The sequence below is a fragment of the Suncus etruscus genome, chromosome 7 (assembly GCF_024139225.1).
Source record: "Suncus etruscus isolate mSunEtr1 chromosome 7, mSunEtr1.pri.cur, whole genome shotgun sequence".
Lineage (NCBI taxonomy): Eukaryota > Metazoa > Chordata > Mammalia > Eulipotyphla > Soricidae > Suncus > Suncus etruscus.
Window position 1 is genome coordinate 122,461,049 of NC_064854.1, and position 19,082 is coordinate 122,480,130.

The 19,082-nt window shown below is 45.3% G+C and overlaps 1 protein-coding gene and 1 non-coding gene across 2 annotated transcripts in view; one reads left to right on the top strand and one right to left on the bottom strand.

Annotated features, from left to right (window-relative positions):
• DAG1 (dystroglycan 1) overlaps positions 1–19,082 on the top strand; it is a 75,755-nt gene that overhangs the window by 18,479 nt on the left and 38,194 nt on the right. The window lies entirely within an intron of this gene.
• LOC126015273 (U6 spliceosomal RNA) lies at positions 7,029–7,132 on the bottom strand. The gene has a single exon (XR_007498156.1). It is a non-coding gene; the product is annotated as a U6 spliceosomal RNA (small nuclear RNA).

Genomic DNA, 19,082 nt, shown 5'->3' on the forward strand with positions numbered 1-19,082 from the left:
ACAAAGGACTTAATGCATGCTTTGCATATGGAAGGTCCAGGTTCTATGCCTGGCACCACATGGTCATAACAAGCACACGAGGAAACCCTGAACACATAGATGAGTCCTCAAAATGAGCCTTGGTTCAAATCCCTACTTTATGTATATAATTATAAAACACAATTAAAAAACAACCCTGAGGTCAGATGGATAAGCAGCAGGTAAGGTGCTTGCCTTGCATGTGTCTGACCCGGATTCAATTCCTGTCATCCCATATGGTCCCATGAGTACTGCCAATAATGATTCCTGAGCGCAAAGCCAGGAATAACCCTGAGCACTGCCAGGAGTGGCTAAAAAAAAGGAAAAAAGAAAAACAACTCTGAATCCATCATTCAGCCTAAGAAATATGATCAGCCTCTATTAAGTATCAAACTCCTAGTTTATACCAGAAATAAAAAGGACAGATATAAAAAGAACAAGTAGCAATTATGGAGAGGTGCAGGGTGCAGTGCCAGAAGGCTTTTAGTTCCTCCTCCGTAGCTTATGGGGAGGATAAACTGTTCCCTATTTTATTGCGGTAGAAGGGTCAAAGGCCTTACTAAAGGCCAATTTAGAATGGGAATCTCAGGGGACTCTGTGTCTCATAGTTCCTTTCTCATGCCCATCTTCCTACTGTTGAGGCAAACTCCATGTGGTGCTAGAAATTTTGCTTGTCTTGTTAAAAAGTAAGGGACAGGGCCGGAGAGATAGCACAGCAGTAGGGCATTTGCCTTGGTTCGAATCCTGGCATCCCATGGTTCCCTGAGCCTGCCAGGGGCGATTTCTGAGCGTAGAGCCAGGAGGAACCCCTGAGTGCTGCCAGGTGTGACCCAACAACAAAAACCAAAAGAAACAAAAAGGATGGGGGGAGTATACCTCATCACTTAGAAGGTCAAGATCCAAAATTTCAGAGTATGATGAGGGACTATAAAGCAACAATAGTGGGAAAGACAGTACTGGATTAAGGAAGTTGCCTTGCATGCAGCCAACACCAGTTCAATTCTGCCACCATATGGACCCTCATGCACAGTGGGGTAACCAAGTAGGGTTTCAGCAAAATAGAAGAAGCCCTGTTGTGGAAATAAGTCTGTTTTCAGGGCCAGATCAATAGTTCAGTGGATAGGGTGCTTGCCATGCAAGCTGCTGTTTGGGTTTGATCTCTGGACCCTTCTATGGTCTTAGCTTGCCAGAAGTGATCCCTGCATGTAGAGCCAGAAGTGTAAGCCCTGAGCAATGTGAGGTGTGGTCCCCAACCAAAAAACAGGTCTGTTTCCATTGCAGGCACTCCAAAGATCCTGTCAGTGCTGGAGAATTCTTTTTTCCACACCCAGCGGTGCTCAGGAATTATTCTGGTTTGACACTCAGTAATCACTTCTGGTGGGTTCAGGGGACCATATGGGATGCTGAGATTGAACCTGTGTGAGCTGAGTGCAAGGCAAGCGCACTGCTCACTATTATTATCACTCAAGCGCCAGTATATAGACTTTAAAAACTTACGGAGAGGATCAGAATCAGTTCATAGGATTAAACACATGTTTTACAATCTCTGGCACTTTTATGGTCCTGCGAATATCACCAGTAATGACCTGCAAGCACCAAGCCAGGAGAAACTCCTGAGCACTACTGAGTGTAATCTAAAAACTAAAAATAAAAACAATTAAAATGTGTAGAGGAGGGCCCGGAGAGATAGCACAGCGGCGTTTGCCTGCAAACAGCCGATCCAGGACCAAAGGTGGTTGGTTCAAATCCCGGTGTCCCATATGGTCCCCCGTGCCTGCCAGGAGCTATTTCTGAGCAGACAGCCAGGAGTAACCCCTGAGCACTGCCGGGTGTGACCCAAAAACCAAAAAAAAAAAAAATGTGTAGAGGAAAAAAAAATGTGTAGAGGACCAGGGATGTAGTTTAACAGTAGAGCATTTGCTTTGGATGTGTGAGATGCTGGATTTGATCCCAGTACCACAGAAATAAAACATATAGAGAGGAGGGCTGTAGATTTAGCACAGGGGCTAAGGTGCCTTGCATGCAGCCAGCCCCTGTTCAAATTCCAGCATTGTGTTTGGTCATTCCACAAGTACTGCCAGGAATAACTCCTGAACATAGAACCAGAAGTAAGCCCTGAGTATTGTTGGGTATTGAGCAGGGGAAGAGAAAGATAGAGCAGGGAGGGAGGTGGGGAGAGAGAGAGAGAGAGAAAGAAAAAGAAGGGCATGATAAGTCTTCCTTACAAGTAAACATGAGAACATGAATTTGACCTTGGATCATAGCAGCAACAACAAACGGAAGGAGAAAAAAGTTTATAAATATGTATATAAAATACAATTTTAATTCAGTCACCTATAATCTTTTAGAGCATAAAGTTTTTGTAGTTCAGACAAGCGATATGAACAGACTAGCTAGGGATATCAGGAGGATCTGACTATTTAGAGAACTTTGAAGAACTGACGATAAACTGACTATATTACTTTTTAAAAAAATTTTGGCCACATTGGTGGTACGTAGGTGTACTCCTGGTAGGCTTAGGGGACTTGCTGTTATCTTTCCCAGCCCCCAAGGCAGATGATGATTTTATTTGTTTAGTTATTATTTTGTTTTTTGGGCCACAACTGGCAATGCTTGGGTTTTATACGCCTAGTTCTGCACCAAGGAATTACTCCTGGCTCTGGGTACTGTATGGCATGTTGGGGATTGAACCAGGGTCAGCTGCTTGAAAGGCAAGAGCCTATTCTTAGTATCATCTCTCCAGCCCCAGCAACTGATTATTTTTTTTTTTTTTTTTTTTTTTGGTTTTTGGGCCACACCCGTTTGACGCTCAGGGGTTACTCCTGGCTATGTGCTCAGAAATCGCCCCTGGCTTGGGGGGACCATATGGGACACCGGGGGATCGAACCGCGGTCCTTCCTTGGCTAGCGCTTGCAAGGCAGACACCTTACCTCCAGCGCCACCTACCCGGCCCCAGCAACTGATTATTTTAAAAGACAGGCTGACTGTCACTCACATGTTGAGCCATTACCTGACTGATACCAGGCCTTAAGCCATCCTGGTGGGATTCTGCTGATAAGGGGTTCTGAAAAGTTGTCACAGTGGTGGAACTCAGAGCTTGTTGATTAGGATAAGGGCGTGTGTGGGTGCTTTGGGGGATAATTGAGGAAGTTTTGTGAAGAGATGGGAGGGAGAAGAGAGAAGATAAACTACGGAAAGAAAAGGGAGGAGTTGATGACTCAAGGAGTGGAAAACTTGCTGGATTTGCTGTTTTCTCAAGTTAGCTACAGGAGTTGGGAGACTAGAAGGTACTGTCAGGAGATAGGGTGAGGTGGGGATCAGTGACTATTATGAGGCCATATGGGCTTGCACTAGGGATAAGTATGGGTAGGCATTAGGATGATGTAGATAGAATCCCCTTTTTTTTTTTTTTTCTTTTTCTTTTTTTTTTTGGGTTTTTGGGCCACACCCGGTGACGCTCAGGGGTTACTCCTGCTATGCGCTCAGAAGTCGCTCCTGGCTTGGGGACCATATGGACCACGGGGATCGAACCACGGTCCGTCCTAGCTAGCGCTGGCAAGGTAGGCACCTTACCTCTAGCGCCACCACAGCCGGCCCCTATAATCCCCTTTTGAAGAGAAACTGAGGCTTGTGAAATTGGCTAGCCCAGAGAGGAAGAATGCTGGAGGCTGAAAGCCAGTGCTGCCTGGTGTACTGTATCTGAGAATGCAGCTAAGCCCTTCAGGCTGCAGCATTTAGGGAAATCGCAGTTTATAAAATAAGAATGTAAGGAACTTGAGTATTGGGGTGCTGGCACCTTGTTAAAAGATACACTTTGGGGCCCGAGAGATACACAGCGGTGTTTGCCTTGCAAGCAGCCCATCCAGGACCAAAGGTAGTTGGTTCGAATCCCGGTGTCCCATATATGGTCCCCCGTGCCTGCCAGAGCTATTTCTGAGCAGACAGCCAGGAGTAACACCTGAGCACAGCCGGGTGACCCAAAAACCAAAAAAAAAAAAAAAAAAAAAAATACACTTTGGGGGCCGGAGAGATAGCATGGAGGTAAGCGTTTGCCTCTCATGCAGGAGGTCATCGATTCGAATCCTGGCATCCCATATGGTCCTCCCGTGCCTGCCAGGAGCAATTTCTGAGCCTGGACCAGGAATAACCCTGAGCACTGCCGGGTGTGACCCAAACCACAAAAAAAAAAAAAAAAAAGATACACTTTGGACATGTGGTGGACCATATGCCTATATTGTATGAAACTCTTCCTCAGCTTTTCTTAACCTCCCACCACTGGTTGTAACCCTTTGCCATGGTGCACCACAAGATGAAAAAAAAAAAAAAAAAAAAAAAAAGAACCACACTCTACTCTAACCCTCGGGGCCATTTGAAGAACCGATAAAGAACCTTGTGAGATGTGGGTGAAGGTGCCCTCGTGCTAACCCTGCCTTACAAAATCAGAGAATTCTTTTCCTTTCCTTTTTTTTTGTTTTTTTTTTTTGTTTTTTTGTTTTTGGGCTGGGCCACACCCAGTTGCTCAAGGGTTACTCCTGGCTGTCTGCTCAGAAATAGCTCCTGGCAGGCACGGGGGACCCTATGGGACACCAGGATTCCTAACCACCTTTGGTCCTGGATCGGCTGCTAGCAAGGCAGCGCCTCTGTGCTATCTCTCCGGGGCCCTCCCTTTCCCTTCTGTTCAGCATTTCCAATGCACCCAATGCCACTCAGGTGGCTCCTGGCTCTGCGCTCAGAATTACTCGTGGTGTGCTTGGGGATGTCGAGTTCAAACCCTGGTTGCCTGTGTCAAGGCAAACACTTACCTGCTGTGCAATTGTTCCAGCCCTTCCTTCCTTCTTTCCTTCCTTCCTTCCTTCCTTCCTTCCTTCCTTCCTTCCTTCCTTCCTTCCTTCTTCCTTCCTTCCTTCCTTCCTTCCTTCCTTCCTTCCTTCCTTCCTTCCTCCTCCCTCCCTCCTCCCTCCCTCCCTCCCCTCCCCCCTCCTCCCTCCCTCCCTCCCTCTTTTCTCCCTTTCTCCCTTCTAGCTTAGTCTTAGGGAACCATATACATTTCTTCTTTCTTTCTTTCTTTCTTTCTTTCTTTCTTTCTTTCTTTTTCTTTCTTTCTTTCTTTCTTTCTTTCTTTCTTTCTTTCTTTCTTTCTTCTTTCTTTCTTTCTTTCTTTTCTTTCTTTCTTTCTTTCTTCTTCTTTCTCTCTCTCTTTCTCTTTCTTTCTTCATTCTTCTTCTTTTCTTTCTTCTTTCTTTCTTCTTTCTTTCTATTTTTCTTTCTTCTTTCTTTCTTTCTTTCTTTCTTTCTTTCTTTCTTTCTTTCTTTCTTTCTTTCTTTCTTTCTTCTTTCTTTCTTTCTTTCTTTCTTTCTTCTTTCTTCTCTCTTTCTCTCTTTCTCTCTCTCTTTCTCTCTTTCTCTCTCTCCATCCCTCCCTCCTTCCCCCTTCCTTTCTTCGTTCGTCTCTTTCTCCCTTTCTGCCTCCCTCCTTTCTTTTCTTTTCTTTTTTAATTTTCTGGAACCACACCTGGTGGCACTCGGGTTACTCCTGGTTCTGCACTAGAAATCACTCCTTGCAGGCTCAGGGGACCATATGGGATGCTGGGGATCGAACCTAGGTCTGTCCTGGGTCGACCGCATGCAAGGTAAACACTCTACCGCTGTGCTATCTCTCCGGCCCTTCCTTTTCTTTTTTGGGGCCACACTAGGCGGTGCTTAGGGCATACTCCTGGCTCTGAACTTAGGGATCTTTCCTAGTGGGCTCAGGGGACCATATAGGATGCTGGAGATTGAACTCGGGTCAGCTGCATGCAAGGCAAGCACTTTACCTTCTGTATGTTATCTCCAAACCCTTTTTCCTGTTGTGTGTGCCTGTGTGTATGTGTGTATTTGTGTGTCTGTGTCTTTCCAACTGGTGCTCAGGAGGTCTGGGCCCCACTAAGAGTCCCAGTCAGTCAGCTACAAGGACCTGAGAATGCCAAGCTATTTGTGCCCTGAAGTACTGGAAATGCCTGGGCCACTGCCCGTGGTTCTATCACTTTGGGTATATACCCAGGTGTATGTCAGTGGAGAAAAGGAAAGGGGTGGTGTTTAGAGAGAAGCCAGAATCTAGTCTTTTTCCATATCTGCACCATTAGCCCAGGTTTTCTGGGGTCCTGGTGGAAGGTTCTGCTGACCCTGGTAGGCTTCTCTTGCGTCACTGACTGGTCTCCAGCTTTTTGCAAGGAGATCTGCCTGACCGGCCAGAGAGACATGTCAACTGTGAGTGCTGTTGCTGTTCTCATGGATTGCTGGAGAGGTTGGTAGGTGGAGGACCAGAGAAGTTTGATGTGAGTAAGCTTTGGCTCTACAAGGAACATGTCAGCTTGTTCTGGCTTTTTTAGTATATAACTAACACACCCGTCCACACCCTCATTACCTGAGATGTTGATGGATATCCCTATTTCTAGTATTCAGAAACTGCTGTGGTGTTTGTTTTGCTTTTTTAATTTTTTTTAAATTTTGGCTAGGTTTTTGGGCCACCCTTGACTGTGCTAAGGATAACTCCTGGTTCTGCACTTAGAAATTGGTCCTGGCAGGCAATGGGGACCATATGAGATGTTGGCATTCTAACTAATGTCGGTCCTGGCAAACGCCCTACTATTGTGCTCTCTCTCCTGCCCCCCATTTTTTTTTATCACACCCAGCAGCACTCGGGTTCCTCCTGGCTCTATCTTTAGAAATCGCTCCTGGCAGGCTGGGGGGACCATATGGGATGCCAGGATTCGAACCATCATCCTTCAGCATGCAAGGCAAATGTCCTACCTCCATGCTATCTCTTTGGCCCCCAATTATTTTTTTAAATTGGGCTAGTGATGTGGGTCAGTAAGTAGTACAGTACTTGTCTTGCATGTCTGAGGCCGTCGGTTTGATCCTTAGCACACTCAAAATATAAACTTAACTTTTGTGTATTTTCCAATTACTTTTGAAGTCAATTCACAGTTTAGTATTTCCATTAAGGTTCTCAGACCTAAGAGAGAGAGAGAGAGAACAGGTTTTATTTTCTTGTTTTGCGTGTCATCCTTGCGCAGGGGCCATGCTAATCTCTGTATCGTTCCAATTTTAGTATATGTGCTGCCGAAGCGAGCACTTATTTTCTTGTTTTGAACCCCAGATTTCTGAGGGTTGTCTTTTAGGATGGAAAATGCAAGGAATTCCAGAATCAGGGAGGCGTGGGTTGTGCTCGAGGAAGGCTGAGAAGGCAGCAGCTAGAAAGGCTGCCGAGCTCTGCTCAGGAGTTGCCTGTAGGAGTGGGTGTCAGGACGCCAGCAGTAGGCATGTGTTGAGGGCACATGCGACATCTCTTGCATGAGAGAATTCTGTGACAGCAGAAACAAGTGGAATTAATTTGAATTCAGTGAGGTCAAACATGTAACCATAGCCTGTTGCTGGGTTGGTTAAGCAGTAGTGAAAACCTTTTTCTGGCATTGGCTTCTCTGGTCTCTTTTGGTGTTGGCAATGAGCTAGCAGGACTGGCCTTAAAATACTGCCTGCACCCTTGGGTGTCTGTCAGTGGCAGGTAGACATCAGATCTGAGCCAGGACAGAGCAGATATTTCTTTCTTCCACCTTTGAAAACCTACTTTTAGAGATAGATACTTCTCTGAATCATCTGGTGATTTGCAATGTTTATTTTTCACCCTCTTGATATTGTGGGGTCACACTGAAGTGATCCTGGGGGGTAGAGTCCTGGCCCTATACTTGAGGGGTCACTTCCTGAGGTTCTTTGCAGATCATGTGGTTTGGGGTGTATGTTTACCATTCATAGCAAGATATAGAATATTTTTAGGGCCAGGGAGGTAGTGATAGGAATGTTGTTCCTATCTTCTTGATGTATAGACCCAGGATTGACTTGCTAACATAGTTGATACTTAAATGATGGGAATTTTGTTTATATGTTCTTGTATTTTGTTTTATATTTAATTTATTTTATTTTTTGTTTTTCTGGTCACACCCGGCAGTGATCAGGGGTTACTCCTGGCTCTACTCTCAGAAATCACTCTTGGCAGGCTCGGGGGACCATATAGGGTGCCGGGATTCGAACCATTGTCCTTCTGCATGCAAGGCAAATGCCCTACCTCCACGCTATCTCTCTGGCCCCCAATTTTTATTTATTTTTTTTATTACGGAAAATTTCTAGTTCATGAAGACAGACTAGTTCAATAAATCAATTTTGATCTTATCACTCCCAACAAGCATCAGCTAGTGCCTAGTCTTGCATTATTCACATACTCAAACATTGCCTAACTCTACATTACTTTGAAATATGGTTTTTTTTTTTTTTTTGGTTTCTGGGTCACACCTGGCGGTGCTCAGAGGTTACTCCTGGCTTTGTGCTTAGAAATTGCTCCTGGTGGCTCTGGGGACTAAACCACCGTTTGTCCCGGGTTGGCTGTGTGCAAGGCAAATTGCCCCACCGCTGTGCTATCTCTCCGGGCCCAGAAACAGGTTTTGAGTAGATTTTCACTGAGCACTTTACCCATCAGTGGTTTAGGATATCTTTATCTAATTATTGAATTAATACATTTTTTGTTTGTTTTTGGGTCACACCTGGGATGCTCAGAGGTTACTCCTGGCTATACGCTCAGAAATCTCTCCTGGCTTGGGGGACCATATGGGATGACAAGGGATCGAACCCATTGTCTATCCTGGGTCAGCCGCCTGCAATGCAAATGCCCTACCATTGTGCCATTGCCATCGCTGCAGCCCCCTGTAGGGCTTCTTTTTTTTTTTTTTTTTTTTGGTTTTTGGGCCACACCCTGTGACGCTCAGGGGTTACTCCTGGCTATGCGCTCAGAAGTTGCTCCTGGCTTCTTGGGGGACCATATGGGACGCCGGGGGATCGAACCGCGGTCCGTCCTAGACTAGCGCAGGCAAGGCAGGCACCTTACCTCCAGCGCCACCGCCCGGCCCCCTGTAGGGCTTCTTGATCCTTCTCTTTGATGTTCTTTTCTGGGGGTTTGATTCTTGGTTGTGCCCGTAGAGTGGGACTTCCAATTTCTAATACTCTTGTTAGGGTTACCTTGGTCACCTGTTTCTTCCAGGTAGCCTTTGAACCAGGATTCAACACAGTATAGAGGGGTTTGGGAATGTCAGTTGCCTTTGTGATCACTGCTTCCTGTTGAGTTTTGATAGGTGCATGTGTGCTTGGCACCCTGCTCTGAGAAGATGAAAGGTGCATTGATGGGCACTTCCTATGCATAGGTTTGTATCTCCCTGTCTGAAGTGGCAGCACCGGAACCCATGGTCCTTTCCCCAGGGCCCCAAATCTGGAGAGTGCAACCTAACTTATAGTTGAAAGACAACAGATTTTTTTTCTCAGGTTGGCAATAATATTTAGAGACTGTCAGCCTTATTAGGCACTGCATAAGGTCCCCCAGAGCCCCACCAAGAGTGGCCCCTGAAAAAAGAACTAGGAGCAAGCCCTGAGCACCAATGGGTGCTCAACTCTGTTCCCATTCCTCCCCCCCAAAGAAAAAATAGTAGTTAGAAAAGGTTAGCGTTTTCCATGTCAATAAAAATAGAGCATGAAGATTAGTGTGGAACCTGAAAATATTCTCTAGCTCATCACTTTCTTCAGGATTTACATCTGTGTTCCCAGAGCTCTGAGCCAAGAGTTGTTCTCGAATAGTCCAGGTGTGGCCCTGTGAAGCAATAGTAGAAGCAAAGATCACTATAGAGACCTTATTATTTGGAGTAATTATAACTAGCTCATAAATTTTCTATAGCAATTTTTCCCTGAGGTAGTCAAGTTTGATTAGAAAAACATAGTACTATGTTTTGATTTATAAGTTGTCTGTGTGTTCCTACTCCCATTGCCTTTGAAGTACTGTTACTCCCAGCTGAAATTTATGACTCCTGTCTACCATGCCCATTGCTCAAGCAATACAAGTGGTGGCAGAGGCCGGAGAGAGATTCTTTCCTTGTACACAGCTCATCCTGCTTCTATTCCCTGTGTCCCATATGGTCCCCTGAACCCTGTCAGGAGTGACTCCTGATCAAAGAGCCAGGGGTAAGTGCTGTACAATGCTGTATGTGGTCCCATACCGGATCCCTTCTCCCTGGCCTGGGGAGTTCTGGGAGGCTTGGCAGGCCCCCAGCCATCCTTGTCTTTTTCCCCTGACTCCAGGCCTTGCCTGGTGCCAGCTCAGATGGCCAGAAGTGGGTTCAGGTGGACTCTTAGGGGTCCTCAGGCTTTCCCCCTCCCTCTGTACTCCAGGGGGTAGGTGCATGGGGAGGAGGGCGGGCAGATATCTGGCTTCCAGTTTCCCCTTTGATTCTGGAGGCCAGCTCTTGCCAGGTATGGGGTTTGGGGAGTCCCCATGCCCGAGGCCTTCTCCCTAGCCTGGGGAGTGCTGGGATGCTTGGCAGGCCCCCAGACGTCCCCCTTTTTCTTCCCTCCAGGCCTTCCCTGGGTGCCGGTCTAGGTGGACTCTATTAGGGGTCATCAGGCTTTCCCCCTACCTCTCCCTACACTAATGGGAATGCGCTTTGGGAGGAGGGTGGGCCGTTCTAGCACTGGTTTATGTTGACAGTCACTGGAAATTTTTTCTCCTTGGTTTCCTATTGATAGTATTGTATGCATATAGTTTATATATGCATAATATCCATCTTGTATTATGACCTTGATACTGCCCTACAAAGCTCATTTCTAATCTTTTACTGCCTCAGTCCCAGCCCTTATTTCCCCCCATTTCCCATGTAGGTGCAGCTCATGACATGAAGCTCACCACATAGAGTGATAAGTGCAGTTAGAGAAATAACTACACTGAAAACTATCATAACAATGTGAATGAATGAGGGAAAAAGAAAGCCTGTCTCGAGTACAGGTGTGGGTGGGGTGGGAAGGAGGGAGATCTGGGAAATTGGTGGTGGGAATCTTGCACTGGTGAAGGGGGGTATTCTTTACATGACTGTAATCATACAAGTACAATTATATTTGTAATCATGGTGTTTAAATAAAGATAATTTAAAATAAAAAGAAAAAAAAAAGAAATTGCCCCTGGCTTGGGGGGACCATATGGGACGCTGGGGGATCGAACTGCAGTCCTTCCTTGGCTAGTGCTTGCAAGGCAGACACCTTACCTCTAGCGCCACCTCTCTGGCCCCATATTTTATGACTGAAACCCAACTACAAACATATTTATAACCATGTGCTTAAGTAAAGATATTGATAAACAAAAAGTGTACTTGTAATTTACTTGCTGTGTGTTCAAGAGAGAATACAGGCTTCTGAATTCAGATGGGAAAAAGCCTGTAAAAAGCTGGTGTGAGCACATTACATGTACATTATATGTTTAGAGATATGAAAGGTTATTTGCTGATAGCTATTAAACTCAGTATGCTCACCTAGAAAGAAGACATGTTTTTCAGCTGTACTCTAGTGTTCAGTGGGAATTTGTTTTAGTTCAGTATGAATTACTCTAATTGGATCGAGTGCAGAAATAAGGGCTATACATCTGATAGCATCATTGTGAGACTTAACTGCATCTCTTTTTTTTTTTTTTTTTGTTTTTGGGCCACACCCAGCAGTGCTCAGGGGTTACTCCTGGCTGTCTGTCTGCTCAGAAATAGCTCCTGGCAGGCACGGGGGACTCTATGGGACACCGGGATTCAAACCAACCACCTTTGGTCCTGGATCGGCTGCTTGCAAGGCAAACGCCGCTGTGCTATCTCTCCGGGCCCTAACTGTGCATCTCTTGAAAGTGTCAGTAAGGACTCTGATAGTGGGAAACAGTGAGCACTAGCCCTGGCCAGATTCTGGTGGAGGACCAAAGTTCCAGACCTCTGTACTTGGTGATGATCTGCTCTGGGATTTGTTTCCTTCAGGAGGGAAGACTCCTGGGAAAGGAAGATGGAATCTATTTTTAATCCTAAACAAACATAGTCCGGTAGAGTAATTTCAGGCTTCACTGTGTTATTTTCTTCCATTATAACCTAAGGTACTTTTAAAATAAAATTCTTTTTTTTTTTTTTTTTTTTGTATGTTTGTTTTTGTTGTGGGACCCAGAGCAGTGGTGCTCTGTGGCTACTCCTGGGTATGGTGGATTGCTCCCAGCTTCTGGGATTATATCTGGGCCACTTGCCTGCGGAGCATGTGCTATATAGCACGTTGAGCCACCTCCCAACCCCTAAAACCCTTTCCTACGTATTTTCTATTCATAGAGGTAAGTGCTTTTTAAAGTACTCCCACTTCCTTCCTAACTTGTTTATGTTTTGAATCACGCTGAGTAGGTCTTTGGTGCTCTGATCTTGGAATAGTTTGTGGCTGCTGGACATTGAGAGGATGAAGTATGGGGTTTAGGGTTGCATAGGCCATCACAACTTACAAAATTTAGCTGCTTGGGCCAGAGCGATGCACAGCGGTAGGGTGTTTGCCTTGCACTTCGTGACCTGGGACAGACTTGGGTTTGACCCCTGGCATCCGATGATCTCCCGGAGCCTGCCAGGATCGATTTCTGAGCACAGAGCCAGGAGTAATCCCTGAGCGCTGCTGGGTGTGACCCAAAACCCAAAATTCATCTGTTTGCCTTGTATGTGACTGATCTCAGTTTGATCCTCCAGCATCCCCCAAGTGCTGGTGAGTATTTTCTGCTTTTCTAAGATAAGCTCCAGGGCCCAGAGGATAGCATGGAGGCAGGGCGTTTTGCCTTGCATGCAGAAGGGACGGTGGTTCGAATCCCGGAGTCCCAGAGGGTCCCCTGAGCCTGCCAGGAGCGATTTGAACGTAGAGCCAGGAGGAACTCTGAGCGCTGGCCGGTGGTGACCTCAAAACCAAAACCAAAACCAAAAACCAAAAAAGAACTGAAGCCCAAGGAGTGAGGATGACTAGACCTCATATTCTGTTCTGTTGTCTCTTCTATTTTGAATGGCATAATTTGGTTTTTTGTTTGTTTGTTTGTTCATTTTGGGGCCATACTTGGCAGTGTTCTGGAATCACCTCCTGACCTTTGGACTCAGGAGTCGACTGCTGGTGTTTCTGGGGTGGGCATAATGTGGGATGCTAGGAATTGAACCTGGGTCAGCTGCACACAAGGCAAGTCCCCTACCCACTCCTCAACCCTGGCAGTGCGGGGAGAGAGGCCACACATGGCAGTGCTCGGAACTCTGCACTAGGAAATTAACTGCTAGCTTTGCTCAGGACAAAACCTATGGGATGTGAGGGATAGAACCTTGGTCAGCCACAGGCATGTCAAGCGCCTTACCTGCTATATTTCTCAGACTTCTGGTATACATATTCTAATGTTTAGTTTTAAACTTTTTAAACCTTTCTGGAAAAGTGTAAGAACAATATAAGGAACTCCTGAATACCCTTATTGTTGAGTGACCATTTATTTTTCTTGCCTTATTTTGTCCTTTTTTTTTTTTTTTTTTTTTTACTTTTTTGGGGCCACATCCAGTGGACACTCAGGGGTTACGCCTGGCTATGCACTCAGAAATAGCTCCTTGCTTAGGGGACCATATGGGACACTGGGGGATCGAACCTCGGTTCGTCCTAGTTTAGCTTGTGCAAGGCAAAAGCCCTACTGCTTGTGCCACCGCTCTGGCCCCTGTCATTTTTTTTCCCTCTACCTTTCTTTTCTAGACCATTTGTAAGTAGTTGGCAACCATCGTTCCCCTTTACTCTCATACTTTTTTTTTTTTTTTTTGGGTCCTACCCAGCAGTGCTCAGGGGTTACTCCTGGCTCCACGCTCAGAAATTGCTCCATGTAAAAAAAAAAAAAAAAAAAAAGAAATTGCTCCTGGCAGGCTCTGGGGACCATATGGGATAACGGGATTCGAACCAATGACCTTCTGCATGAAAGGCAAAGCCCTTACCTCCATGCTATCTCTCCGGCCCAACTCTCAAATACTTAGTTTTCTAATTTCCAAGAAAAAGGACATTTATTTACATAATTACAGTACATTTGTCAGTATCAGTTGTCCCCAGTAGTGTCTTCTGTTGTAGCTGTTACTGTTTTTGCATTGGGTATCCAGGATTGAACCTAAGGCCTGTTACCCACCACTCACCATATCCCTAGCCCCATAATGTCTTTGATAGCCCTGTAGGTGTACGTACAAGATAGTTTGGAGACCACCAAGGTAGCTCAGTGGATTATGGATTAGATGCATACTTTGTGTAGAGGAAGCCTGGGTTTGATCCCAGCTCCATATGGTCCTTTGAGTTGTTGGCAGTGACTTTGAGCATAGACAGAACCGGAAGTAGACCTTAGGCTTTGCTGAGTAAACTCCCTCAGGGAATCCCACCTCAAAAGGAGAGAAAAAGTTTGCTAGTTTGTCCTGTTTGACCAATTCTAGCTAAGGTGGTGTCTGGAAGTTTTACTGTGAACTTACTCTCCCCGCCTCCCACACCCCATATTTACCATTGATAAATAGTTCTGGAGAGATAACCTTGAAATTATATAAATACCTTGTTCCTGCCCTCTATTGTCAGCATACAGTGATACTAGGACTATCTCTTTTTCAGTATTGATTGTGATCTTGCACCAAGAAGTGTTTTATCTTCTCTCTACCATCTTTTTTTTTAGGGGAGAGTGCACTTCATAAGGACTCTTGTTTTCTTTTTAGTAGTGGCAATTCAAACCAAAAATAGGAATGCATGGTGCATGTATTTATTACTAAATATCTTTAATTTAGAATTTTAATTTATTTGGGGGGGTTTTGGGGGTCATATTCCGGTGGTGCTTGGATCTGTGCTCAGGAGTCTTGTGTGTGTGTGTGTGTGTGAGGTGTGTGTGTGTGTGTGTGTGTGAGAGGAGAGGAGAGAGGAGAGAGAGAGAGAGAGACAGAAGGAGGGAGAGCAGAGAGGACATAGAGAGACATACAGGACTAGAGAGACACAGAGAGAGACAGACAAGAGAAAGAGAGAGACCTGGCAGCTCAGGGTTTTACCTGGCTCGTATACTCAGGGATGACTTCTGGTAGTACTTGTGGGAGGGAGGACCATAAGAGAATCCAGGGGATCAAATCCAGATTGGTCGTGTGCAAGGCAAATGCCTTCCCACTACTTACTAACACTCTGACCCCTCATAGGAAAAAAATTTAGAATCTAGCCCTTTTCTTACTATACTGAGAATTTCAGGACTGGAGGGATAGCACGGGGGTAAGGTGTTTTCCCTAGCTGCGTTCAACCCGATTCAATTCTGGCTCCACATATGTTCCCCTGATTACTTTGGGGAGTGTTCCCCAGCACCGACTTTGGAGTAGCAAGGACACCCACACACCCCTTCAAATAAGACTGTTCTGAGAAGAAAGAGTCACTGGAGAACTAATCAGACAATGGAGCGACTTAGTTGGCACGGTCAAGAGGCAGGTCACTAGGAGGGTTAGAGGAAGTTAAGGAAAAATTCCATTTAACAAATTATACAGCACTTACTTTTGTGCTGGGCAGGTTAGAGGGTGGGCCAGATTTGTAGATAGTCTGAAGAACTGCCCAAGACACAAGGAGTCTATGATGGCGGTTGAAGCAGAGGCAAGTTAATTTGGTGAGCTGTGGCCTTCCCGAGTTCTCACACTAACTTTTATTCATATTCATATTAATATTATTTTGGTTTTGGGCCATACCTGGCAGTGCTCAGGGGTTACTCCTGCTCTGTGCTCAAAATCGCTCCTGGCTGGCTTGGGGACCATATGTCAATGTCAGGGATAGAACCCGGTCGTCCTAGTCGCTGCATGCAAGGCAAATGCCCTACCACAGTGCTATTGCTCCCTCCCTCACAGTCTTTTAGATGAAGACTACTTTGTCACTTTTAGGTCATGCTGACAGACCAGGATGAAGTACTTGACTTCTTGGTTCCCATTTCACTGATGAGAAAACATCACAGCATATCTTGGAGATACTTATTGGAGAATCTGGATTTCTGGAATTGAAGAGCCAGTAGAAATTTAAAAACAGGAGTCCTTGTCCTGGTAGGGTCAGTCAGTTATATGGGCTGATACTAGGTCCCGGTGTTTTCAGGTTATGTTTTCCTCATCTGTGCAGCAGTTTTTCAGCCCTATTCAGTTTCTACCTACTCTTCATGTGGTCAGGCCTCAGACCCATATGACTCACCTCCTGACTAACGTTAAAGAATTTCTGTGTTCTTTTTTTTTTTTTTTTTTTTTTTGGTTTTTGGGCCACACCCACAGCATTGCTCTAGGGGTTACTCCTGGCTGTCTGCTCAGAAATAGCTCCCTGGCGAGGCACGGGGGGACCATATGGGACACCGGGATTGAACCAATCACCTTTTGGTCCTGGATCGGGCTGCTTGCAAGGCAAATGCCAGCTGTGCTATCTCTCCAGGCCGTTCTTTGTTTATTGAACCACACCCGGCAGTGCTCAGGGCTTACTCCCTTTCTCTGTGCTCATGGTCACTCCTGGGCGGGCTCAGGGGACCAAATTGGTGTGCTGGGGATTGAACCCAGGTCAGCCTTGTACAAGACAATGAATCTCCCTTCACACTGCTATCGATACAGCCCCTTTTGAGTTTTTATTTTTTAGGATGCACACCCAGCATTACTCTGTTACTCCTGGCTTTGTGCTCAGAAATCACTCCTGGTATCCTTGGAGAATCACATAGGATGCCAGGAATCAAACCTGGGTTGGCCGTGTGCAAGGCAAACGTCCAATTTGTACTATTTCTGTGGGTAAAGCTAAAGGGAAGAAAAGAACTTTGTTTTTTTTTTGGAAAACAGTGATTGTCTTAACCTCTCTTCCCAAATATTTGTTGAGACTCCTGTTCCATTGAAGGGGTTGAGTTGGCTATTACGGAGTAAGCATTCAGGTTAAATGAAGCATAATTGTGTTGTAGGAATACTTACAGCTCGTCTGTTCAGGAGTATGTCCGCAGGAGTGTACTCTTTGTTTAATGAGTGACACGGGAGGGGATGTGCTTCGATAGCTAGAAAAGCATTCCTGGAGTGGAGAAGGAGAGGTCTCAGAAGAGGAGAACTTGGAGCCAGATCCTGAATGTAAGTTAAGAACCTGAGGGTTGTGTACCTATCTTTTCTCTGGGCAGTGAGAGCATCGAGGTTTGTGGAAGAGGCCCGGCTTGGTGGCTAGAGTTCATGCATGGGCCAGGAACCTCAGACAAGACACTGATCAAGTAAGGTGGGAATAGATATGTTTTTCTTTTTCTTAAAGACCTGGATCTTTATCTACAACAGTGGGTAAATGGTGGTACCTCTATTTTCTTGGGAAGGCCCCAGGGAATGACTGTAAGCATCCTGTCTAGACCTTGTCTGTCCCTTCCTTTTCCCCACCTTGAAATCATGTATAGACACACAGACTGAGCTGGGATGGCATACTCTGAGGCTATGAGTTGGGGTTCCCCTGCTGGTTGCTGATCTGCACTCGATCCTCCACCCCATCTTGAGCCGTGCTCTTTAACCTGCACTGAAGCAGTTTGAATCTGAATCCAGGACCATGCATGAATTTAGATTCTTTTTCAGTCCTCAGGGAACATAGGGATAGTAGGGAAACTTTTTATTAATAAATGAGAGTAATGAATTTTTCTTGGAGGCTTCCATCCTCTAAATTGGAACAAACGTTTTCATTTTGTCAGTCTTATGAAGAGATTGAAGATGGAATTAAAGAACAAGATAGTCTGATACTGAGTGGCCAGACTTGTTGAATAAAATCAAGGAAGGAACCATAGAAATAGTACTGGAATTAAGGTGCTGGCCTTGTATGTGGCCAAAAGGATTCATTCGTTCCACCATCTAGTCCCCCTAGTACTATCAAAGTGTGGCCCAAAAAACAAACCAAGAAATAGAAAGTAGAATTTTGTCTTTACTACACCCGAGGGTGCTTGGAGGCTACTGCAAGTCCCTGTGTTCAGGCTTCACTCCCAGCATGCTCAGAGGACTAGATGGTGCTGGAGAGTGAATTGAGACCCGTTTTACTATTTTCTGACCCCAGAAATATGATCTCTCTCTCTCTCTCTCTCTCTTTTTTTTTTGTTTGTTTGTTTTTAGGCCACACCTGGTGGTGCTTAGGAGTTACTCCTGGCTCTGCACTCAGAAACCACTCCCTGGCAGGCTTGGAATCCACACAGAACCCAGGTCTGTTCAGCGTCGGCCATGTTGAGACGCAAATCGCTCTACCAATGTGCTCTCACTCTGGCTCCAGAAGTAGATATTTTAATTTACATTGAAAAATTATATTTTTTTGGGGGGCTAGAGCCGTGGCGTAGCTGTAGGGTGTTTGCCCTTGAACTCGGTTGACCTAGGGACAGGACCGAGATTCAATTCCCAGTGTCCCCCATATGGTCCCCCCATTATTTGATGATGCTCAGTAATTTACCTGGCATTACTTAGGGGACTATATTCAATGGTTGGAATCAAACCAGGGGGCAGGTGCATTCAAGGCAAATTTCCCCAAGAAATATAATTTTGTATTAGCTGTTCTTGATACTACAGTGTTTTTATGGAAAATAAAAGATTGTAGGGAACTATAAGTTTTTCCTATGTCATTATTTTGTTTTGCTGTTGGGACCACTCTTTGCATGTACTTCGGACTACTTACTCCCAGCTCAGTGCTTAGGGGTTTGTTCCTGGCAGTGCTCAGGGGATATGGTCAGTGCTGGCCATCTCTACTCAGAAAGCAGGTGCTCAGTCTGTTAATATCCCTTTCTCTGGCCCTGTGATACTTATCTGATGTTTTTCATCCAAATAATGACACAAATACCAAGTTTCGTTATTTTGTCATTTGCTCGACTTATCGCTATTCACACTGCTAATTATTGTTGTAGCTGGGGAAATAGCTTCTGAGAACTGATTGATATTTGTGAAATAGTTTCAGAAAATTTTCTGTTGAGAATTGCTGTTGTTCATTGCACCATCTGTTGCTCTGAATTCTTGAAGACTGGAGCCTCTCTTAATAACTGACCTCTTAATTGTCTAGTAACCAGAAGACAACTTTGCCTGAGGACTGTTGAGGAGGATGACTATTTTCTTAGTGGGGAGAATAGGTAAAGTCAAGGAGCATGTTTACTCTTGAGAATATGTGTTTTCGACAACTCTTCTCTGACCCCAGCCTCTTATTTTTTTCTCATCACGATG